The 25,582-nt window shown below is 45.4% G+C and overlaps 1 protein-coding gene across 26 annotated transcripts in view; it reads left to right on the top strand.

Moving 5' to 3' along the window:
* Nucleotides 1–25,582, top strand: part of PCBP3 (poly(rC) binding protein 3) — a 217,056-nt gene that overhangs the window by 105,003 nt on the left and 86,471 nt on the right. For 2 of the 26 annotated variants that reach the window (XM_061167419.1, XM_061167418.1), the window contains one exon: nucleotides 21,923–22,004. The exons of 23 other annotated variants lie outside the window; for them this stretch is intronic. The gene's annotated coding sequence lies outside the window, so the exon portion shown is untranslated. Of the gene's footprint in view, nucleotides 1–21,922; nucleotides 22,005–22,220; nucleotides 22,240–25,582 lie in introns of those variants that run through there. One more of the 26 variants, XM_061167423.1, reaches the window with a different exon arrangement.

The following is a 25,582-nucleotide window of genomic DNA, read 5'->3' as shown; positions in this document are numbered from 1 at the left end:
GACACATCCATTAATAGTCATTACCTATTCATTCCTTTCTCCCAGTCCCTAGCAACCACTGATCTACTTTCTGTCTCTATGAATTTGTTTATTCTGGATACTTTATGTAAACGGAAGCATGTATCACCTTTTGTGTCTGGCTTTTTCACTTAGCATAATTGTTTCAAGGTCTGTGTATAGTACAGTATCGTTTAGTACTATATGCCTTTGGGGCCTAAATAATAATCTGTCATAGGGATATGGCACACTTTCTTTATCTGTTCATCAATTGATGGATACTTAAGTTATTTCCACCTTTTAGCTGTTATAATTATTTACAAATATTTTTGTATGAATATATGTTTTAATTTATTGGGTTTCTATCTAGGAGTGGAATTGTGGGACCAAATGGTTACTCTTTGAAGAAATGCCAAAATATTTTTCAGTGTGGCTATACCATTTTACATTTCCACCAGCAATGTTTCAGTGTTCCAATTTCTCTGTATCATCCAATTTTGGGGTTCTAGCCATCTTAGATGGTGAGAAGTGGTATCCCATTGTGGTATTGATTAACATGTTTCTAGTGACTAGTGATGTTAAGCATCTTTTCATGTGTTTGTTGACCATTTGTATATCTTCTTTGGAGAAATATCTATTCAACTTCCTCTCAATTTTTAATTTGTATGTCTTTTTTTATTGTTGAATTTATAAATTCTGAATACTAGACCCTTAGATATATAATTGATATAGTTTTTCTCCCATTCTTCTTTGTATTGTCTTTTCACTTTCTTGGTAGTGTGCTTTAATACACAAAAGTTTTAAATTTTAATGAAGTTCAATTATCTAGTTTTTCTTTGGTTACTTGTGCTTTTGGTAGTGGGCTTTGATACACAAAAGTTTTAAATTTTTATGAAGTCCAGTTATCTATTTTTTTCTTTGGTTACTTCCAAATCCAGTGTTATGAAGCTCTTGTCCTTTTTTCTTCTAAGTGCTTTATAATTTAGCTCTTATATTTAGGTTTCTGATCCATTATGAGTTAATTTTTCTATATGGTGTAAATCAAGAGTCCAAATTCATTCTCTTGCAGGTGGATATCCAATTGCCCCAGCTCAATTTGGTGAAAAAACGATTCCTTCCTTCACTGAATGGTCTTAGCATCCTAGTTGAAATTCACTTGATCATAGATGTATGGGTTTATTTCTAGACTCTCAGTTCTAAACCATTATCTATATGTATACTGTTATGCTAGTATTGGGTTGGCCAAAAAGTTCATTCATTTTTTTCTGTAAGATGTTAAAACTTTTTGGCCAAGCAGTACTATGCAGTCTCAAATTCCATAGAATTGTAGTAGGTTTTGAAATTGGCAAGGGTGAGTCTTTTGACTTTATTCTTCTTTTTCAAGATTGTTTTGAGTATTTGGATATTCTTTTGTTGTTGTTGTTTGTTTTGTTTTGCAGTTCCATATGGGTGATAGGATCAGCTTGCCCATATATGTAAAAAAGGATAGATGGACATTTGACAATGATTATCTTGAATCTGTAGATAAATTTTGGAGTATTGCCTTGTTAAATATATGAAGTCCTTCAATCCAGGAACAGAGGATGTCTTTATTTAGGTCTTTTGTAGTTTATTTCAGAGATATTTTTTAGCTTTCATGATACAAGTCTTTGTTGTTTTTTGTTCAGTTGCTAAGTTATGTCCGACTCTTTGCGACCCAAGACTGTAGCACACCAGGCTTCCCTGTCCTTCACTATCTCCCAGAATTTGCTCAAACTCATGTCCATTGAATTGGTGATGCCATCCAACCATCTTATCCTCTTCCACCCCCTTCTCCTTTTGCCTTCAATCTTTCCCAGCATCAGGGTCTTTTCCAATGAGTTGACTCTTTGCATCAGGTGGCCAAAGTATTGGAGCTTCAGCATCAGCCCTTCCAATAATATTCAGGGTTGATTTCCTTTAAGATTGATTGGTTTAATCTCTTTGCTGTCCAAGGGACTCTCAAGAGTCTTCTCCAACACCACAGTTAAAAGCATCAATTCTTCAGCGCTCAGCCTTCTGTACGGTACAACTCTCACATCCTTACATGAATACTGGAAAAACCATAGCTTGGATTAGACAGTCCTTTGTCAGCAAAGTAATGTTCTGCTTTTTAATATGCTGTCTAGGTTTGTCATAGCTTTTCTTTCAAGGGTCAAGCATCTTTTAATTTCATGGCCGCAGTCACTGTTCACAGTGATTTTGGAGCCCAAGAAAAGAAACTCTGCCACTGTTTCCATTTTTTCCCCCATCTATTTGCCATGAAGTAATGGGACCAGATGCCATAATCTTAGTATTTTGAATGTTGAGTTTTGAGCCAGCTTTTTCAGTTTCCTCTTTCACCTTTATCAGGAGGCTCTTTAGTTCCTCTTCAGTTTCTGCCGTTAGGGTGTATCATCTACATATCTGAGGTTGTTGATACTTCTTCTGGCAATCTTGATTCCAGCTTCTGCTTCATCCAGCCCGACATTTCACTTGATGTACTCTGCATAGAAGTTAAATAAGCAGGGTGACAATATACAGCCAGTCCTTTTTCTTTTTTTTTTTGGTTTTCACAATACAAGTCTTACATTTTATTTAAACTTATTCCTAAATGTTTTATTATTTTCTATGCCTTTGCAAATGTAATTGTTTTCTTTATTTTATTTTGAATTTTTCTTATTCATGTAGATAAATACAGCTGATTTTTGTATACTGATCTTATGTCTATTTCTTTTACAAGTTCCAATCCGTATACTCTTTATTTCTTTGACTCTCTTTATTGTGCTTAGAATCTCCAGTCTGATGTTGGTTAGAGATGGTGAGAATGGACATCCTTGCCTTGTTTCTCATCTTGCGCGGATAGCATTCAGCTTCTCACCATTAAGTATGACGATAGCTATAGGTTTTCCATAGACGCCTTTATCAGGTTTGTGTTCAGTTACTCAGTCATGTCTGACTCTTTGTGACCCCATGGACTATAGCCCACCAGTCTCCTGTGTCCATGGAATTTTTCAGACAAGAACACTGGAGTGGGTTGCCATTTCCTACTCCAGTGGATCTTCCCGACCCAGGGATTAAACCCGCAGCTCTTGCATCTCCTGCATTGGCAGGCAGATACTTTTTCATTAGCGCCACCTAGGAGGCCCTTTTATCGAGTATAGGAATTTAAGAATTTGTATCATGAATGCTTGTTGAATTTTGTCAAATGCTTTTTCTACATCTATTAAAAAAATGGTTTTTAATTTTTAATCTGTAAAATGGTAGATTACATTGCTTGACTGTCAAATGTTGAACTTACATTATTGGGTCAAATCCTACTTAGTTATGATGTATTATATAAAAGGGATTTGTTTAAGTATTTTTGTATGTATGCTCATGAAGGATTTGGGGGCATAAGTTTCTTTCCTTGAAAGTGGTTTTTGTGGTTTTGTTGTTGATGTAATTTTGACCTCAGAAAATGAGTTGAGAAGCAACTTTTTTATTTTTTTTATTTTCTGGAGGAGTTTGTGTAGAATTGGTGTACTGTATTTCCTAATTGTTTACTAGAATTTTTCCATTAAAGCCATTCGAGTGTGGTATTTTCTTTGTCGGAAAGTTTTAAACTATGAATTCAATTTCTTTATTGTGATACTCGTCACTTTTTTGCATGGATCCATCAAACAAAAGTTTCTGTTTGATGCCATCATCCTTCTATTGGAGCAGTCTCCTTTAACATTTCATGTGATTTATCTTGTCAGATATCTTTTGGTTAGCCAGAAAGTTTGTTTGGGTTTTTCTGTACTTTGTGAGTAAATTGTTCAGGAATAAGGACACAGTAAACACATTTTGTAGAAACAAAACCTGAGATAGCTTGATAGGTGTAGGCCTTTATTAAAAGCATTTCTATAGGATATACTTCAAGAGGAAAGAATGTTTCCTGTACAGAAGCTCTGAGATTTAAGAAGAAATTAAAAACAAAGAAGGTTGAGTGGATTTCAGTGACTCCAAATATACATTAAATGCTTAAAGCAATGAGGCAAATGTCTCCTGGGCTTAACGACAAAGAGAAGAACTAAAATGCATGACTAGGGCCACATGAGGGACGAGGGAGTGGAGTTACAGCGTCTTAAGACCCAGGGCTTGTAATGGGTGGAGAGAGAAAATATCAGACTTTGATAGTTAGGAACTCATGTGATCATTTTTAGGATAAGAAGTAAAAAGAAAAAACTGTATAAAGTGGTAGAGGGAAATATCTACAAGGAGGCAAAATGTACGAAGTATGTAAAAAATATCTACAAGAAGGCAATAAAGGAGACATAAGAAACTTAAGAAATGTAGAAAGCACAACATACAATGGTATATAAATCTAGATACACCAAAGCTTCTGTACTATCAGTGGCCTCCATGCTCTATGGAGCTGCACTGAGAGACTGCCACTCAGAACTCCTGTCTCCACAACCCCATGGTGATGCCATCGGTGAGCTTAAGATTCGCTCCTCATCCTTGGATTTTCTTGGTTTAATCAGAATATTGTTCTCTGGGTCCTCTGTGTTCTTTCCTTCTGGGATTTAAGGACCTCTTCTTCGTGTCTTTCATACCTTCTTTCTCTTTTTCCTTTCACTCTGCGTTCTGGAAAGTTCCTTAGCTTCATCTTCTTTCTGCTTCACTCTGAAGCTGTGTCCAATTACACTGTACATGTCCATAGTTTCTTAGGTTTTTTTACAATATCGTTCCCTCTCAAGTTGTCTATCTGTTTCTCCCTCCTGTATGGAAAATCATGTCCAATGCTTTCAACATAGAAATTGCAAGTTTATTGTTTGCCCTGTGATTCTCAGAGACTGCCATTATTTTGAGCTTGGTGTGTCTTTTTCATCACATTATGCTGTGCTGTGCTTAGCTGCTCAGTCGTGTCCAACTCTTTGCAACTCCGTGGACTGTAGCCTACCAGACTACTCTGTCCGTGGGATTCTCCAGTCAAGAACACTGGAGTGGGGTGCCATGCCCTCCTCCAGGGGATCTTCCCAACCCAGGGATCAAACCAGGTCTCCCTCATTGCAGGCAGATTCTTTACTGTCTGAACCACTGGGAAAGCCCTTTATCACATTGGTTTTCTTCAAATGCTGTTTCTTAGTTGGCTGATGAGGTTTGCATTGTGAGAACGCCTGTCTCTGGTGAGTCCGGTAGGAGGTTGCCAGGTGTGTGGCCGGGATGGCTTGTCCCAGGCACCCTGCCTCTCTCCTCGCACCCTGCCTCTCAGGAGTGGGGACACTGCTGCCCTGGCGGGAAGCTGCTGCTTGGGCAGCACTCTGCAAGCCTCTCCGGCCTCCTGCTCTCAGTTCTCTCCACTTCTCTGACTTCTCCACACAATTCTCTCACCTTCCTGACTCAGGCTTGTATTCTGTACTCTGCTTTTCTTTCAGTCATTTCTCCATAGACTTCCCCTCCTCTGCTTCCTTTCAGCATTGTTTTCTGTTGCTGTGTAATAAGTCGCCCATGACTGGGTGGCTTAAAACAACACATATGTACTATCTTGGGGACTTGGTGGGTAAGAAGTGGAGGGGTGGCTTCACTGGTGGTTCTGGCTTTGAGTCTGCCACGAGGGTGCAGGTGTGGCTGCACTCTGTCACCCGCAGGTCAGCTCGGCCAGAGGCCTTGGCTCCCAAGGGCGGCTCCATCCCCTGAAGTGAGAGATCCAAGACTGGGAGAGAGGAGGAAGCCACATCCTCGCCCCAGGTGGTGATGGCACTTGGCTCCCTCGTGCCCCACCGTGTCCTTTACAAGGTGTTACCAAGGGGAGGGCGCTGTGCTGTGCTTTTTTCAGGGAGAATCCCTGGGTGTATCTGCACCTTGCCCGCTGGCTGAGGAGCCTCTCCGGTGTCCTCGGGGGCGGAGGATGTCTCTCCTCCTGGACCACCACTCACCTTCAGCTCAGTGGATGAGCTGGGCTTTTCCATGTCTTACAGTTGTGGTTATCTTCATTGTCTTGTCTTTAGTTATAGGCTTTTGTCTATATAACTTAATTTTAAAAACAGTGTGTGTCTGACTTGCTTTCTTGCTCATTGTTGAGCCAGACACACCGTTTCCAGGAGTTTCCAGGCAGCTCACTCTTGGGCAGCCAGTGCCGCAACCAGGCCTGCCCTGCCCTTCCTCTTACCCACAGTTTAGCTGGAGACGAGGTACAAATGGCCAGGGCGTTTCTATTATTCAGGACACATTTTGCGGTTCCCTATTTCTGGCTTGGATGACATATTGGATGATGATTTATTTATTCAATATCCATTCGGTTCTCACTGTGCTCTGGTCATGCCCGGGCCCTGTGCGGCGCTCTGGGCACAGTTTTCCAGCCATAGCTCCCCACCTGCTGAGGCTCCAAGTGAGGTGAGCCCTGGCCCCTCAGTGCTGGCGCAGTGGTGCCCGTGGTCATGGAGGAACTTGCGCTGCAGGGCTGTGCACACAGATTTCATTTCTGCTCTCCTTCCCCCCTTTCCCCTGAACTCTGCAGAGTACTCGGCAGTTGAGAAGGTAGAGGGGCAGGATTAACTTGAGTGCCTGGCAGAGGCGAGGGCCAGAAGGGGTCTCCCAGATGTGGACGGTGTGGCCGTGGTGGCCCTGGTGACCTGGGCTCAGGTGCGTTCACAGCTTCCCACGTGGGCACTTGACCTCAGACCTCATCTCAGTGCTGTCAGCCCTGTGGGAGCGGTTTGTTTTTCCTGGGCTGCAGTGGGCCACAAGCTCCACACAGCATCCGACACAGCCACCTTGCTCTTCTCTCGAGACCTCTGCCCCGCGTGTCTGCTCCCGGAAGCCTTCATCTGGTCACTGTTTCTGGGGTCCGGTCTGGCCTTGCTCAGGACTCATGGGGCCTGAGTCCATCTTTACCAAACAAGCGGCTAGCTTAGCTTCTGATCATACAGTGCATCTACTGCTGCATGTGGCTTTCACCACTAAGAACCCTGCAGAAAGACAGCTTTACTATTGTGAAACTAGCTCCAAGCCCCCTTCCCCCTCTCTTATTCTTCTTGAAATCATTGTTTCTGTGATATACTTTCAAGTAGACGACGGTGCTGAGCAAAAGCAGCTGGCTGTGCCCTTGTCACCCCCTGTGTGTGGGCTGTGGGGTGTCCCAACCCCACTTCTGTCCCCGTTCATCTCACTGCTGAAGCCCCTCTCAGAAGCTTGGCTTCGGGGTGGGGGGGCAGTGCACTCATGGGGCAGCTTCTGCTGGGGGTGGATGTGCCCTCAGAGAGTTTCCTGGGAGGGAAGGCAGATGTGGTTAGTGCCTGGGGACCAGGGTATGGAGTCAGCCACCCTGAGAGTACTTTCACACTTTTAATTTAAGCAAAGTCATAGAACGTAAAAGTCAGCTTTAAAACGTTTGTTTCTCTTTGCCACATTCTGGCGAGGGGGAGCAGTGCCATCAGCCTGTGTTTGCTAAGTGATCATTGCCAGCAGGAGACAAATGTGAGCTTCCTGGGTGCTGCCTAGGGCTGGGCCACAGACACTGTTCCCTGGGGAAGGCGGGCTGCGGCCAGGGCCCCAGAAACGTGGTCTACACAGGCAGGGTTGCTGATGCAGGCCCAGGGTGGTCCTGGGCAGGGCGTTGACTCCCTCTCCCCTCCCCGTGGGCACAGCCTGGAGCACCTCCTCCCTGCACATGCATGTGCCCTGCACACAGGGAGCTGCGAGGAGGGCCTGGTCCAGGGAACCAGAGGGACATGGGCGCAGCAGGCCCCTAGAGATCTAGACAGGTTTCCAGATGCCAAGTGGAAATAAGTGTGTGTGTTAGTATCTTGTATGTAAAATAAGACAGAGATGAGTGTGGCGATCTCCCTGTGTCTCTGGCATGGGCATATGCACACCCCCTGCAGTTGCACATCCAGCCCACACCCAGCCTGATCCAGAACCACCCTGCTTGGGAGCCGCCCCTTCTGGGTGTGGCCTGTGCCTGTTTGGCTTGGAGGGGCTGTCTTAAGTACTCCTCTGTCTTTAAGGCTCCATCTGTGGCCAGGTGGTTTTGCTGGGGGCTGGGATGGTGGGTGTCACTGGAGGTGCCCAGTTGGAGGTGCAGCTGTTTCGGGTGGCACGAGGTGGAACGCCTGCTCCAGGTGGAACGAGCCGTGGGAGCTGGCGGCCCTTGTGGGCCAGATCACTGGGGCTGCTGGGTGCTGTGGATGGAGGTGCGGCGGGGGAGCCTTTGGTTGGTGTGAAGCAAGGAGTGACGTGATCAGATGTTTTGTTTTAGAAAAATTATTTTCCTGAAATGAAGAAGTTGGTAGAAACAACAGCTAAAAATGTTAAGAAGACAACACACATGAACAGGGAAAAGTGCTTGGGTAGAACTCAAGTCAGTAACTGTGTCCCTGCCAGAGGCCCTGTCCCTGCCAGAGGCTGTGATGAGCTGCTGGGCTCAGGGGACTCCCTGTCGCTCCCACCCCCACTGGCTCCTGCAGGTGAAGATGTTCTTGTTTAGAATAACGACTTTGCTTTTACTTACAGTAAATTGCTGAGGGCATTTCAGTTACACAGTGAAAATCATTAGCAGAATTCTCGTTGTTTAGCATCAGGCTGTGGGGTATAATTGTGCTTTCTGATGGGTGGCAAAGCAGATACATTTGAAGGGAGATTTATTCAGATTTTCCAGTATATCATTATCACATTCTTGTGTGATAGTTTCCTGATAATTCAATGTGATTTTGTAAAATATATCAGCTCCACTTTCCCTTGTAAGTTGCTGAGATTTAAATCTGTTTAGCAGATTCATGTGCCCATTTCATGTGCCCTCAGCCTGAGCAGCTGGTTCAGTTCTACCTAAACTGCCCAGTGGAGGGGATACGCAGATGTGCCCTGTTCTTCCAGTGGCAGCCCTGATGTGTGAGTGCGAATCTGTAGGAGGCAGCAGGCTGGGCTATTCCTGGAGCTTGGGATGATGCCCTGCAGATCTTGCATCTCCTCCTGCTTTACTAGGCCCTGCTAGGTGCTGAGGTGGAAGGGCCTTCCCCATGCTGCTCTCCTGCAGTCTGTGACCAGTGCCTCCCTGTCCTCCTGAACCTGTGCCTGGGGTGCGGGGCTCTGTGTGTGTCCCCTCCCTGACAGGAGGGCTCCCTGTGTGTGTGTGTACCCCATCTCTGATAGCAGGACTCCCCATGTGTGGGGCTGGTTGTCAGTCCCCCACGGAACACCTGACCCCATAACCACCACCCAGGCAGTTGTTCCATTTGTGTCCACAGAGAGGGAACTCACCATTTGGGTGATTTCAGTAACTTCTTGGAAGGGCTAGAAAATGCGAGTGGCCAGGGAATATGTGGCCTGGCGCTGCTTCCCCTGCCCCGTCCCCCCCACCCCCACCCCTTGCCCCTGGTGAAAGTTCTCTATCAGGTCCCAGAGCGCTACATTTCTTTACAGCTTGTCTAGACTTGATTTTGTCTAAAGCAATTTTAAATTCTGTTATAACTTTGTTTCTTGATACACTAATTGCTCTTGCTTTTTGAATGCCATCTTATAATTTTTTGATCTCCCGTTTCATGAGTTTTTGTTTTCTTTCTCTGAAAGCACATGGCAGGCTGCAGACTAAAATCACTTATGTTTCTTTCTGTACATATTTCTGAACATATGTTCTTCTTCCACCTCCCGCTGTGTTTTGGTGTTGTCTTTGTGTGGCATAAGTTTTTTTGATGGCTTCGGTGTTTTTCTGTTTCTCCTCCCTAAAGCAGAAATCAGCTTTGTCTCCCAAGGTGGTGGACATATCCTGCATGGGCCTCCTGAGTCCTGTCCCAGGTCTGTGGACTTTGAGCTGGGCAGCAGTTCACTTGGGCTGGGCTTCACATCACTGTGGGGGCCAGCAGCCTGTAGGGTGCTGAGAGGAGGCTCTGTGGCCTCTGATTCCTTCTGGTACCCGCTTTGGCTGGGACCCTGGTCTCCCCAGCCCCAGCCTCCACACACACTACTTCTCTGGCAGGACTGCAGAGGGGCCTCCCAGCTACCTGTGCTATCACCTCCACGCGTGTGGTGTGAGTGTTTGTTGTCTTGATTTCTTAGCTTGACTGATTAGAAACTGGGGTGGCGGGGAATAAAAGTGCCTTCACTGCCCTCCAGCACCACTCAGAGGGTTTGTTTTCTGCTCTTGTGTAGCCTGGAGTCTGCGTCACTGTCTGTGGAGCGACACCTTCCTCATGACACTGTGGCTCTTGTCACCTGGGACCAGTCTTTGGATTTTGTGACATTAAGCTTTCCCATGTCTGCATCAACAGATGGTATATTTTGAGGCCAGGATGCTGGGCTAAGTAATGACTCCATACAGGGCCCCACAGGTGATGTGTTCAGTGAATGCACTAGTTTCGTTTGGAGCACTTGGTGGGTATTCAGTGATGGCACAGAGAAATCTGAGTTGACGGTAAACTCAGCCGTGTAGTGTGGCAGGTGGCTAAAGAGTTGTTGTTGTTCAGTTGCTCAGTTGTGTCTGACTCTTTGTGACCCCTTGGACTGTAGCACACCAGGCTCCCCTGTTCTTCACCATCTCCAGAACTTTGCACAGATTCTTTTCCGTTGAGTCGGTGATGCCATCCAACCATCTCACATGCTACTGCCCTTTCTAAAGAGTAAACGTCAGTTTTAAGCCCTTTCAGAGCAGCATGTTGTCCCAAACAATATTAGTGGGGGGGGGGGGGGGGTTGGGCAATGTCACTGAAGAGTGTGGCCACGAGGACAACCACTCTTGTGCAGCTCCACCCCCATGCCAGACTGGAGCAGAGCAGGGAGAACTGGGGGCAGCCGGTGCATTAGGTCCCATGAAGTGTCCTTCTCCAGGTTCCTGGGGCTGTGAGGGGGCGGCAGGGAGGCAGCGGGGCTACCCCACTTACAGCCTCTGGGACTGGATACAGTGTAACTGGAACCCATGGTAGGAACCCAGGGGTCCAGAGCAGACTCAGGGTAAGGAGACATTGGAAGGATTTCAGAGACAAACCATGAAGGTGGGAGGCACTGGGGGGCCATGTCCATGGTCCACAGTCAGATGACAGAGGGAGGTGGTCAAGTGTGGGATGAACCCAGGTGACTCAGGATAGCCATTCAGTTCTTAGGTCATGTCATCACCTGGACTATTTTAGATGGCAAATTCAGCTATATGCGTTTCCTCAGGTAAAGCATATCTGAGTTTAGTTGTTATATTTGAGGGAAATAGGACAATTTGGTTCAGGACTGGCAGCGCCCTGTAGTGCAAGGGGAGTTCAGTGTGCAGCAGAGAACCCCCTCCCTTCCCTCCACTTGGCTTCATAGCAGGCTTGGACTCTAGGTTAAGGAACAGTTTTCCTTTTAAGATTTGCATTACTTCCCAAATATTAGCTAAGTCCAGAAAGGTACAAACCCTAGATGTTGGAGCAACCAAGCCTTCTCCAGTCAAAATGACCTACTTTTCATATTTTCTCTGAAAGTCTAACTTTTCTGATGAAGTCATATTTTCCCTCCCATACCTTTGGGATGCACAGTTTTCCCAGTGAATTGCTGCCCTGTTCACCCATCACCTATCCCCTGACAACGTGGTGAGCACCATTCTTCACCTTGGCTTTCCTGGAGTTGCAGCTTGATACGGACAGAGCAGGAGCACAGCGGCCATAGTCATCCGCTGCCATCACCACCATGGAGATGAGCCTCCCGGGAGCCTGCAAAGGCCTCCCCTCCCTAAACTTCTTGTCCAGGGCCAGCTGTGCCAGGAGTAGAGCACTGGGGTGGGCGGCATATGAAAGAGGGTTTAATCTTAGGCAGTTCATGTTTGAAGTGTGATAGAACCAATCTGAGCCATAAAATAAGTTTAAATGATTTCACATTCACACCAGCTATGTTCTCTGACCATGGTGGACTCAAACTAGAAATCAGTTATAGAAAGGTATCTGAAAAATCCTCAAATACTTGAAATTAAATGTCAAATTTCTAAATAACCTATGGAGCAAGAAGGAACCAAAAAAGAAATGAAAAGTGCTTATTTTGAAATGAATGAAAATGAAAACACAAGCACATCACAGTATTTGCCATGTAGCTAACGCAGCACTTGAAGTAAACTAAGGGTATGAAACACCTCATTAGTAAAGAAGAAATGTCTTCAGCTTCTACCTCAAGGAACCAGGAAAAGATCACTTTAAAGTAAGCAGAATAAGGGAAATCATAGGAATCAAAACAGGAATTAATAAATACAAACTAGAAACAATGATAGAGAATATCAGTGAAAGCAAATGGTAGTTCTTTGATAAAAATCAATGAAATTGATCAACCTCTAGCCAGACAGGAAAAAATGGATACATTATGATCAGCCTTATGCCAACACATTAAGTTACTTTAGCTGAAATGCATATTGTTTTTTGAAAGAAAGTATCAATACCAAAGCTAACTCAAATACAGGTTGATTATCCTGATTCTCCAAAATAGATTTAAAAAGTGAATTTTGTTGTAAACCACTTCCTCTGGCCCAGGAAAAACCTCTAGGACCAAATGACTTTACTAGGGAATATTATTAAATATTTAAAGAAGAAATATTGCCAATTCTATAGAAACTCTTTCAGAAGATTGAAAAGGAGGGAATACTTCCAAAATTATTCTGAGTCCAATATTACCCTAATAATAAAGCCAGGCAAAGATATTAGAAGAAGAGAAACTGTGGACAGGTATCTCTCATGAACATATATGAAAACTCAACAAAATTTTAGCCAATCAAATAGAATAACTGATTTAACTTTATCCCAGAAATTCAAAGTATCATTTACATTCTAAAATTAATCAATATGTTGTTTGGTTGTTGTTCAGTCACTCAGTCGTGTTCAACTCTTTGTGACCCCATGGCCTGCAGCAAACCAGGCCTCCCTGTCCTTCACCATCTCCTGGCGCTTACTCAAACTCATGTCCATTGAGTTGGTGATGCCATCCAACCATCTTGTTCTCTGTCGTCCCCTTCTCCTCCTGCCTTCAATCTTTCCCAGCATCAGAGTCTTTTCCAATGAATCAGCTCTTCGAATCAGGTGGCCAAAGTATTGGCGCTTCAGATTCAGCATCAATCCTTCCAATGATTATTCAGGATTGATTTCCTTTAGGATGGACTGGTTTGATCTCCCTGCAGTCCAAGGGACTCTCAAGAGTCTTCTCTAACACCACAGTTCAAAAGCATCAATTCTTTGGCGCTCAGCCTTCTTTATGGTCCAACTCTCACATCTATACATTTCTACTGGAAAAACCTTAGTTTTGACTATATGGACCAATGTCTGTGCTTTTAACACTGTCTAGGTTTGTCATAGCTTTTCTTCCAAGGAACAAGCATCTTTTAATTTCATCAATATAATTCACCCTATTAACAGACTAAAACCCAAAAACTGTATCATCTCAGTACCCGCAATAAAAGTATTTGATACAATGTAACACCCACTCCAGGGGCTTCCCTGGTAGCTCAGATAGAAAAAAAAAAAAAAAATCTACCTGCAATGGGAGAGACCCGGGTTTAATTTGTGGATCAGGAAGATCCCTTGGAAAAGGGAATGGCAACCCACTCCAGTATTCTTGCCTGGGAAATCCCATGGACAGAAGAGCCTGGTGAGCTACACAGTTCATGGAGTCGCAAAGAATTGGACATGACTAAATGATTAGCACACACAACATCCACTCCAGGTAAAAGCTTTCAGGAAACTAGTAATAGAAGGAGGCTTCCAGTGAATGGCATCAGTGATGGGTTCACAGCTAATGCTGTCAAGGTGGTGAAACAGTGAATCATTCCTCTGCAGTTGAGAGTAAGGCAAGCACACGTGTTCTCAGCTCTTCTATTACATATTCTCCAGGAGGTTCTGTAAAGTTCAGTAGGAAATAATAGACATTGAAATTGGAAGGAAAGAAGTAAGACTGTCTTTATTCTCAGTCAACATATTTGTCTATGTAGAATATCCTATAGCATCAAAAGGAGGCTGCAAGAATAACTGGGTTTAGCAAGGTTGCTGTATACAAGATACAAAAAAATCAAGTGTATTTCTCTATACTATCAACAAATAATTAGAAATGGAAAAACAGTACATCTAATAGCTAAACATTGCTGAATGGAATTATTGAAGACAGATAAATGGAGAGCTATACATTGCACAAAGACTCAGTGTTGTTAAAATACTAAGTCTCCTCAAACTGGTCTGTGGGTTCAATGGACTCCCAAGGAGAATTAAAAATAAAACAAGGAGATTTTGATAGAAATGTGACAACTAACTCTACTTGGTTCCATGATTTATTTTTAAAATACTGTAATCAAGACAGTGTGATGTTGGTGTTAAGAGAGACAAATTGACCAGTGAGTCAGAAATAGACTTGCACATAGATGGGCAGTTAGTTTTCAACAATGGTGCCAAGGTAGTTTAATGGGAAAGGGCTAGTTTTGTTAAAAAATGGTGCTGGAATAATTGCACATTCAAATGCAAAAAAGAAAGGCAAAAAAAGACCTTTCATCCACATCTCTCATCATGTATAAAAATTAATTTGAATCAGATCAGAAATCTAAACTTTTGTACACCAAGAACAAAACATGATTTTTTTTTGTGACCTTGATTAGGCAAAGTTTACTTAGTTAAGACATTAAAAACATTATCCATCAAAGAAACAAGTTTATAAATTGGACCTCATTAAGTTAAAAAAATTTAAATTTTCTACTTTCCAAAAGACAGTATTAAGAAAATGACAAGACAAACCACAGACTGAGAGAAAATATTTGCAAATCTAATTTACTGGAATGTATAACTGACTCTTAAAATGCAATACTAAGGAAACAAACAACATAATTAAAAATGACCAAAAGATTTGACCATCCACTTCACCAAAGAAACTGTGTGGATGGCAAGTATGTAACATGAATAGAATTTAAGCATCACTAGTCATTAGCTAAATGCAAATTAAATTCACAGTGAGATATTACTTGGTGTGACCCATCTGCCAAGCACTGGCAAAGATGGAGACCATCCCATACGGCTTGTGAGAATGTAAAATGGTACCTTTGCTTTGGAATCATTTTGGCAGTTAAGCCAAAAAGCTAGTTAAATATACACCCGCCAGCCATTCCACTATGAGGTGTTACCCAGTCATAATGAAGGCACATATTCATACAAAGCTTTGAGCAAGAATTATTTTTTTGGGCTCCAAAATTACTACAGATGGTGATTGCAGCCATGAAATTAAAAGACGCTTACTCCTTGGAAGGAAAGTTATGACCAACCTAGACAGCATATTAAAAAGCAGAAACATTACTTTGCCAACAAAGGTCCAGCTAGTCCAAGCTATGGTTTTTCCAGTGGTCATGTATGGATGTGAGAGTTGGACTATAAAGAAAGCTGAACACAGAAGAATTGATGCTTTTGAACTGTGATGTTGGAGAAGACTCTTGAGAGTCCCTTGGACTGCAAGGAGATCCAACCAGTCCATCCTAAAGGAGATCAGTCCTGGGTGTTCATTGGAAGGAATGATGTTAAAGCTGAAACTTCAGTACTTTGGCCTGCCACCTGATTTGAAGAGCTGACTCACTTGAAAAGGCCCTGATGCTGGGAAAGATTGAGGGCAGGAGGAGAAGGGGACGACAGAAGATGAGATGGTTGGATGGCATCACTGACTCAATGGACATGGGTTTGGGTAGACTCCGGGAGTTGGTGATGGACAGGGAGGCCTGGCGTGCTGCAGTTCATGGGGTCTCAAAGAGTCGGACACGACTGAGCGACTGAACTGAACTGAACTTGAGCAAGAATGCTTGCAGAAATTTGTTTTTTAATAAACTGAAATACTGGAAACATCTCAAATGTCCATCCATAACTGAATGACTACACAAATTGTGGTGTATGGTCACATAGTGACATTGGGGAATCTCAATTATGCTGAGTAAAAGTAGTCAGACCAGAAGCGTGCATCCAGTATGCTTCTATTTATATAAACTTTTAGAGAACGCGAGTTCTGTAGTGTCAGAGAGCAAGTCAGCGGTTGCTTGGGACATGGTGGTTGTTGCCAAGCAGAGAGGAAAGGATTGCAGATGGCCACAGAGAACACCAGAGTGTGCCTGCCCCTTGTCCTGACTGGTGATGACTTCATGGATGTACACATGTGATGAAACTTTTCAGTGTGTACACAATGTATGCACATCTTAGTATATGTCCTTTATAGCTCAAAGCTGACTGACTGATTGATTTTTTTTGCCAAGAAGAAAGCAGGACCCTTTTTATGGAGCAAGATAACATTGTCTAGAGCCCAAATTATTTTCAACCACGATGTCCAATATTTAGTGAAACATTAAAAGTGGACCAGTAAGCAAAAATCAAGAGCTGAGGACTAAACAAGAGATGAGAACTAAAACCACAGAGAATTATATAATTGCTCTACTGGACAAAAACTTTAAAACAATGAAGATTATTAATTCCAAAAAAGAATATATTAAAAATAGAAAATTTCAAGTGAAATAGTAATCTATGATGTCATAATCTATGAAAATCCTATGACTTAAAAAAATATAGGATCTGAAATGAATAATTTCACTGGATGTCTGTAACAGAACACTGGACTCAGGCTTCGTGAAGTGGGCAGTGGTTCAGTGAAGTGTTGAAGCACAAGAGAAAAGAGACTAGAATGATACAATGTGAGAGACCTGTGGGGTAGAGTCAGAAGATCTCATGTGTGTAATGAGTAGCCCGGGAAGAGGGGAGATTTCAGAAAAATATTTGAAGATATAAAGGCCGTGGAGTTTTCCAAAGCGTTGGAAGATATGCTTGATTCTGAAACAGCTGACCCTGAAATGAATAAATAAAGAAGCAAGCAAACAAAGCTAATTTTTCATGTAGGGGCATCATTGCTTGACTCTTAAAAACTACAGCAAAGAAAACCTTCAGAGCAACCAGAATTAAAGATGGCCTATTGCTCTCAGGGGACTTCCCTGGTGGCTCAGATGGTAAAGAATCTGCTTGCATGCAGGAGACCAAGGTTCAGTCCCTGGGTCGGGAAGATCCCCTGGAGAAGGGTATGGCAACCCACTCCAGAATTCTTGCCTGGAGAATCCCATGGACAGAGGAGCCTGGTGGCCTACAGTCCACTGGGTCGCAAAGAGTCAGACATGACTGAGCAATTAACACACACACACACACACACACACACACACACACACACACACACACACACACACATTGCTCTCAGAGCAGTATCTGGCGTGTCTCGTGGCCAATGCATGCACACACCATTCTGGGTGTGTGTCCTGAGCAGAATTGCCGCATCCTGGCTTATACACTCATTCTGCTTTGCTGACTGAGGCCCCAAAGTCTGTACTCATAGCAGCAAAATGCAGACCCTACCACACTATGACGTTTCAGGCAATCACCTCTTCCCACTGCTTCTTAAAACTACACCAATTTTTAGAGAGCAGCATCCTTTTTCCCCTCTCTACAATGACTTTTTAACCCCCAAATTAAGTAAACAAACTATTAGGAGTGGTGTTATAACACTATGGCTCCAAAAAAGGGACATTCACCAATTCCTTGATGTAACCATTTCCACCAGAAAAATCCTTCAAGCTAGGCTCCAACAGTATGAACTGAGAACTACCAGATGTACAAACTGGATTTAGAAAAGGCAGAGGACTCAGGATCAAGTTGCCAACATCTGTTGTATCATAGAAAAAGCAAGGGAATTCCAAAAAATAATCTACTTCTGCTTCATTTAAAATCTACTTCATATTAAAGCCTTTGATTTTGTGGATTACAACAAACTGGAAAATTCTTAAATAGATGAGACTACGAGACCACCTTATCTGTCTTCTGAGAAACTTGTATGCAGATCAAGAAGCAGCGGTTAGAAACAGACATGGAACAATGGACTGGTTCAAAATTGGGAGAGGAGTACATCAAGGCTGTGTATTGTCACCTTGCTTATTTAACTTATATGCAGAGTACATCACGCAAGATGCCAGGCTGGATGAAGCATAAGCTGGAATCAAGATTGCTGGGGGAAATATCACCAAAACTTCAGATGTGCAGATAATACCACTCTAGTGGCAGAAAGCGAAGAAGAACTAAAGAGCCTCTTGATGAAAGTAAAAGAGGAGAGTAAAAAAAGCTGGCTTAAAACTCAGCATTCAAAACACTAAGATCATGGCATCTGGTCTCATCATTTCATGACAAATAGAAGGGGGAAAAGTGAAAACAGTGACAGGTTTTATTTTCTTGGGCTGCAGAATCACTGCGGATAGTGACTGCAGCCACAAAATTAAAAGATGCTTGCTTCTTGGAAGAAAAGCTGTGAGAAACCTAAATAGCACATTGAAAAGCAGAGACATCACTTTACCAACAAAGGTCTATATGGTCAAAGCTATGATTTTTCCAGTAGTCCTGTATGGATGTGAGAGTTGGACCATAAAGAAGGCTGTGTGCTGGAAAACTGATACTTTGGAATTGTGGATCTGGAAAAGAGTCTTGAGAGTCCCTTTATAGCAAGGAGATCAAACCAGTCAACCCTAAAGGAAATCAACCCTGAATATTCATTGGAAGGACTGGTACTGGAACTGATGCTCCAATACTTTGGCTACTTGATGCAAAAAGCCAACTCATTGGGAAAGACCTTGATGCTAGGAAATATTGAGGGCAGGAGGAGAAGGCGGCGACAGAGGATGAGATGGTTGGATGGCATCACCGACTCGATGCACATAAGTTTGAGCAAGCTCCAGGAGATGGTGAAGGACAAGGAAGCCTGGCATGCTGCAGTCCATGGGGTTGTAGAGTAAGACACGACTGACCAACTGAACAACAACCAGAAGACATGGCAGGAATGTCCTTGTGCACATGTCTAGATGAGTAGCAGCACCCTATGTGTGTCCATTCTGTGAGAGGATGTAGACAGACCTTCCCAACTCGTGGTTCTGGGTCTGGTTCTGTGTGTCTGGGTTTTCCCCAGGCTGGGACCCATCCTTAGATCCTAATGTGCTTGGCTGTGCGGGAACTCTACCTGTAAATGCACTCAAGAGTACAAAAGAACTGTGAACCTCAGAAAGGTTTATAAGTCTGTGAAGAAAATAGTGCAGAAATGAGGATGTGCCTCCCAAAGGGACTGTCCTGCAACAGGGTTCCCTGGGAAGCCCCGCCTCCCCAGCTCAGACCATCAGCCTTGCTTACATCCCATTCGTGCAAGTGCACACTCTGCTTATTTACTTCTCATCTGCTTATTTCTTTTATAAGTTTGTTTTCACTGTTAATTTAAACTACTTGTAAAAATGTTTGGTTATCTTTGGTTGGGATTGAATGCATCATAACTTTTCTAATTAGTGGATACATGTTTTTTTCCTATATAGTAGAGGGATTTTTCAGAAGAAAATAGTAGCCTAAGTGACTGGTGTTTAGAAGTTCCCAGTGCACCTCGCCCTCTCCAGCACCTGGTAGGGTACTGCCAGACCATTATATTAAGGCAGTGTAGTGGGCATGTGAAGTGAAAGTGAAAGTCACTCAGTTGTGTCCGACTCTTTGCTACCCCATGGACTATACAGTCCATGGAATTCTCCAGGCCAGAATACTGGAGTGGGTTGCCTTTCCCTTCTCCAGGGGAATTTTCCCAACCCAGGGATTGAACCCAGGTCTCCTGCATTGCAGGAGGATTCTTTACCAACTGAGCCATCAGGGAAGCCCAAGAATACTGGATTGGGTAGCCTTCCCCTTCTCCAGGGGAATTTTCCCAACGCAGGGATCAAACCCAGTTCTCCTGCATTGCAGGCGGATTCTTTACCAGCTGAGCCACCAGGGAGGTCTGTGTATTTGCATCTGTTTCTGGTTTTAGTTTGCACACCTTTGACCACTATGAGACTGAGCACGTTTTCATGTGCTTGTTGGCCATTTAGACCTCTTCGTTTATGAAGTACTTTTCTCAGTTCCTACGCGTTTTGCTATTTATGTTTATATCATGTATAAGGGAGAGCAATCAGGCTGGCCCCGGATGTTTCCACGGCAATTTTCACCAGAGACAGTATACAAAATCTTTAGGGAAGAATTTTCTCAATAATCCATTTTCAGACATGTGAGGACCTGGGGAGAAGTGATGCTTATGCACCCTCACTGGCAGGGCTCCTTGAAAATGGAGCCAGACTCCAGACAGTGCAGCGGAGTCAGGGAGAAGGGCCACAGACAGGCTGGTGGGGACCGAGGAGCAGGGTTCCAGGTGGGGGGCTGTCGGGGTCGGGGATCTGGTATTGCAGACCTTGTTCATTAGGTGGCAGCAGCAGAGTCCACAGCAGTGACAGGAGGGAGGCAGAGGCAGGGTGTGCAGAGGGGACAGGGGCGCCAGTCATGCGCTTCACGCGCTTCAGGCCAGCTAATCAGTGCACAGGGATTTAAGAGCATCATCCAGAGTTACTAGCAAAACAGCCAAAAATAGCTTGATGAGGACTCACACTGGGCAGTGGGGTGTTGTAACTGTGGTCACTCCTGACTCATCCTTGTGAGTCATCGCCTGTCCTGCTTAGTGGATGAGGCCCCACACACAGTACAGATACTTGGTAAACATGAGGAAGAGCTCAGCCTCATTCAAGATGTTTACAGCTTTCAAGTGTCAACAATTAAACTGTGGTAACAGCTTTTGTCCTTCAATTTGTCAGAGTTTGGAGTGTTTGAGAGTGAATTGCATTGGCAGTGGCTAGAGAAACAACACTCAGGAATTTGATGGGGATGTAATTTGCAGAGACCCATATGGAGATGACTTTGGTTAATTTCTCTGAAATTAAAAGTGTACAGTATTTCACATCTCATGCCAAGGTACCTCTGATTGTGTTGAGTCAAAAAGTTCTAAGATGCATTAAAGAATCACATGCCAGGTGCATAATGGACACGCATGTTCCTTCCATGTGCGTGGAATGTGATGGATGGATCCACCGGGCGGTGTTAACAGTGACTGAGCTCAGAAATGTTACCAGAGGGTCTTATTTTTCATTGTTTAAATGTTTACTCTTTATATTTAAGTATCTATAGTTTTGAAGAGTTATGAAAACCACCCAAGACCAAGAAAAGTTTTAACAGTTACATTAATAAAGGAATCTATATGCATTGCCAAGGTCATGTCAAATTCATGATGTGTTAATATTATTTAATAATTGAAACTTGAACCATGAAGTAAGTCAGCCATCACTGGGGAACGCGGCGAGTGGAGAGTATTCTGGCATCATTGGTGTCCCTACGGAAACGGGACACAGAACACAGTCACTTGAAGTGCTGTGAAGGCCACAAGCCCCACCCTTACCCGTGCCCTCTGAGGGAGCATCCCCGCCCCCACCAGGAGAGTGCATGCATCCCAGAGCGGCCCGAGCCCTTGGAGGGTCTCCGGCCAGGTCACCGAGAATCTTCCGGTGGGCATCGCCAGCCCTGCAGCTCTCCTCTGAGCCCAAGGCTCCTCTGTGAAGTGGTGATGATGACTGCTCCCTCACCCTGCCAGAGTGTGTGAGAGAACAGGTGTGAGAGCGCTGGGAAGTAACAAGTGCTTAGAAATTGTTAGTGTCTCTTCCTTGTAAAGACGTTTTGCGCTTTCATAACCCAGCCTGTATTTCTGGAACATTCTTCATTAGGTAGGATTAGAAAAATGACTGGACCTTGCGGTTTTAGAGCGTTTTGGAAGTGTTTCCCTGCTGCCGGCATCCACTGAGGAGCCTCGGGAGGGTAACCCCGTCCAGGGCAGGGCCCCCTCCTCCACACTTTACTCCATTAAGGGGATGCAGCACTTGGCTGGGCCCAGAGCACCTGGACACCTCTGAGTCTTCAAGTGTGTTGCCAGCTTTTAAATGTATTTCTGTTATAACAATTGCTAACGGATGCAAAATAAATTTCACGTATAAAGGTGTTATGAGCCTCCACACGTGAGGATGACCAGGAACAAGCGGGGCTGAGCGGGATCTCGGGCATGCCGAGCTCATCGAGTGACGTGACATTTTTCCCTTGCTTTTTGGTAGATGGACAGTGTCCTTGCCCACGGGGAAGCAGGCGGGCTGGCAGGACAGGCGTCCCCAGGCCGGGAGGAGGAGCCGCTCGCAGGTACTCTCATCTACCCCCGCTGGTGACCTGCTCGCCCGGCCCCCCCGTTCCAGCCAGTGACGCCTGTGACCCCCGCCTCCCCTCGGCCTGCTCTGCCACCTGTGCCCTGCCTGCGCCCAACCTCAGTGCCTGTCGGTTGACCCACCTCAGCCCGGATCTGACCTTCCCCTCCCATCCCAACGCCGGGCCTGGTCCTCACTTCTGGTTGACCCTTTGCTTGACCACTTCTCTCCAGGTTCTTAACTCTCAGTTGTGCTATGACTCCCAGTAACCTGGCTTGGCCACCAGGCACGTGAGAGGCCCCTGTTGGGGGTGGGCTCCCACCTGCTGGTGCTCACAGCCTCTCAGATGTGCTTTTTATGTGTTCATTTCCTTCAACAGGGTGGTTTGTAGAGAACTGAGAAGGAACATTGGTTCCTGCCGTGATGCGGTCGGGCTGCGTGCTGCTGCCCCTCCTGAGCCAGAGAGAATGGCCCAGTCTGTCACTGGCCTAGGAGCAGAGTGAAGGAGATGAGATGCTTCAGAATCAGAACTGATTTCAGGAACAATTTTAGCTGAGGCTGGGAGGGTAGGGCTGCTGTCCCGAAGTCTGCAGAGTCGCTGGGCAGACAGCTCAGATCTGCTATCTGTACCCGGTCTGGCTCTGGGAGGGGTCACATCCATCAGCAGACACAGTGATGGGCTCTGTTCCCAGAGACAGCGTCAGAGGTAGACACAGCCTAAGTAGCCTGGAGGTGACGCGCTCCGTGTGTAGGGAAAGGGAGGGCGAGGAACAAGCAAGTGCTCGTGCTCCCCACTGGGGCCGTCCCCATCGGGGCTGTCAAGGATCCACAGGAGTGTCAGGGTTGCCTCACTGAGGTGACATTTTAAGTAAGGGTGAGGGAGCAAGTCATGGATGGGGAGGCAGAGGGAACAGCCTGTGTGAAGGTTGTAGGAGAGGAGGCTGCAGAGCAGGTGGGGGCCAGTGTGGCTGGAGCAGTGGGAGGGTGGGGCACTGGGGCCAGATAGCAGCTTCTACTCGGGGTGGAGTCCCAGGTAAACCTTTAGAGCCGAGCAGACTCCATCCGTACTGCGGGTGGGGGAGGAGAACTGGGCTTCACCCAGGTGGTCTGCAGAGACAAGGTGGAAAGTGGGCGCACGTGGAGGAGAAGAGAGGGGAAGAGTGGGGCAGGAGAACAGGGGCTTTGATGACTGGCTGCAGCTGGGAGGGGGGAGTGAGGGGGAGCCCAGGGGAGTGTTGTCAATGAGCGAAAACAGGACTGGACCTGTGAGGGCAGCAGGGGGGCTGAGGGGCCACGAAGTCACGAAGCAGCTGCAGACGTGCTGGACAGCAGGTCTGTCCCAGGAAGCTGAGAGGGTACCCGGGAGCTGAGAAGATGGGGAAATCCTGTGAGATGCGTGTGGTCCTCATGAACCGCCAGTGGTCGCCCATTGGTGACACACAGGACGCCCTCATGTGGGCCAGCTTACAGTTGAACTTCTTCCGGCCTATGGGCATGGTGCAGGGATGTTCTGGGGGCCTTTCTGGGCCAGGGAAGGGCAGGGTGGGGGGCCCTAGGCTCCACGCCATCTGTGGTGTAAGAAGAAGTGGCAACCTGGGGAGAGGCGTGGCACTGTGGGGCTCTGGGCTGTGGCTCTCACCAGGCGGGAGGAGGAAGCAAGTGAGGACAGAAGGAGCCGAGTGCAGGCGCAGAGCTGATGTGGCTACTCCGCAGGTAGACCAGGAAGGGGCCTTCCTGAAGGGAGAGCAGCAAAGGCGGGCAGTGACCATGGTTGACTTTCTCTTCAAGTTGGTGGCAGTTATAAATTGATCTCTATCAAAGTAGAATATAACTTAGAAATATTTAAAAAATACAACCGCCTTTTCCAGTTAGAGAACAGTACTTGGTTTCTATGGTAACTGCCAACCATTTAACTAGGGCAAGTGTTACGTGGTGACATGGGGTAATTACAGACAACGGGGAAATTGCAGGGTAAGAGTTACATAAATACAGAGTGGCTGCGTGGTTAGCTTCTGCTGCTGAAGTGAGGCTGTGGCCGTTTCCGGCTGTCTGTCTGCTCCAGAGCCTGCCCTCGGGCTGGGCGGTCACCTTGGGGCAGGGCCCTCTCTGTTCAGCCTCTTGCATGTGAGTCCCACTCTCCTCCCTGCTCTGCACTGGGACCTCAGGCAGGTCGTCCCGAGGCCCACTTGACCTGTGCCTCTGTGAGGCCCTCCCAAGGCCAGGCTGGAAGCAGATGGAGGCCATACATTGGCCCCAGGCCATGGCCATTGACATTAACTTATCAACCAGAACTTAAGAAGGGTGTTTCTGGACCTTTTTTTAATCAACTGGCTATGAAACAGCCCCTAAGTAGGGTAAAAAGACAAAAATCAGAGCACAAATCCATCTCTCACAGATTGGAACAGGATGGTCAGAACACTCACCTACTGTCCCCCCTACCAGAATCCTCCAAAGACAGAGTTTAAGACCACAGAGTCCATGCTGTCCCAGGAAACAGGGGCCACCAAGTCAGAAGCTCAGACTTCAGGTTAATTACCAAGAGACAGAAGCAAATAATATTTGTGAATGAAAACATCACAGGAGATGTGTGACGAGCCTACTGCAGTTAAGTGTTCGAATTTGGACACTCGCAAAACCAGTATCCATGCAGGCGAGTCATGTCTCTCAAAAGCAGACTGTGGGCAGAGCCGAGAACTGTCACACACTTGAGAACCACAGAGCAGGGGAGAGAAGTACCAAGTGCAATGAAAGAACATGTTCCAGGGAAGACCTAATGGCATGAGGAGACGAGTATTCATAAAAGAAACAGCTCCTTCAAAAGAGACAGGCAAAGATTTTGGAAAGAAAAGTTATGAAAATGAAAAAATCTTGATGGTTTAAATTGCAGGACAGACAGAAATGAAGAAGGAATTAGTGATTGGACAAATGAACCAAGGATTATTCCAGAATGCAGGCCTAAAGCACCCAGAGCTGTTCCAGATGCAGGTCTCAAGGGCTGACAGGTGGAGTGTGTAAGAGAAGAGGGGGAGCCCATGGGGAGTTTGAGAAACTTGCATGGTTGTCAGGAGGATTCTGAAAAGGAGAGAGTGGAGAAGATTGAGAGAGGGTGATGAACGCGTCTCAGAAGAGGCCTGTCAGGGCACAGAGCATGTCAGGGATAAAATGTTGACCGAGATGGGGTGGGCAGAGAAACTATAAGAACTGGGAGGCAGTGGGATGGAATTTTAGGATAGGACCAAAGAGAAACCCCAAAGTGGTCAGCAAGAGGAGCAAAGGTCTCGCTATCAGTTGACATAAAATTCTCTACGCCACACGAGTATTTTAGAGTTAATTGGATCAATATCTTCAAAGTACTTGAGGAGGAAAGATTCCAAACCTGGAATTTGAGACACAGCCATAATCCAGGTTGAAGGGCAAAGGAAGGGCGCATGCATGTCAGACAGTCAAGGACTCGGAGGTTTCCAGCCTCACCCCCAAGACTGACAAAACAAGGGAGACAGCCATCCACAGAGAACTTAAGAACTTAAGAACTTAAGAGAGGGTGGCGTTTGGTCCCACTGACAATGGCAGGAAGGA

The sequence above is a fragment of the Dama dama genome, chromosome 19 (assembly GCF_033118175.1).
Source record: "Dama dama isolate Ldn47 chromosome 19, ASM3311817v1, whole genome shotgun sequence".
In the NCBI taxonomy this organism is placed as follows: Eukaryota; Metazoa; Chordata; class Mammalia; order Artiodactyla; family Cervidae; genus Dama; species Dama dama.
Note: the sequence above shows the minus strand (reverse complement) of the source record. Positions and strands in the feature narration are given on the sequence as shown.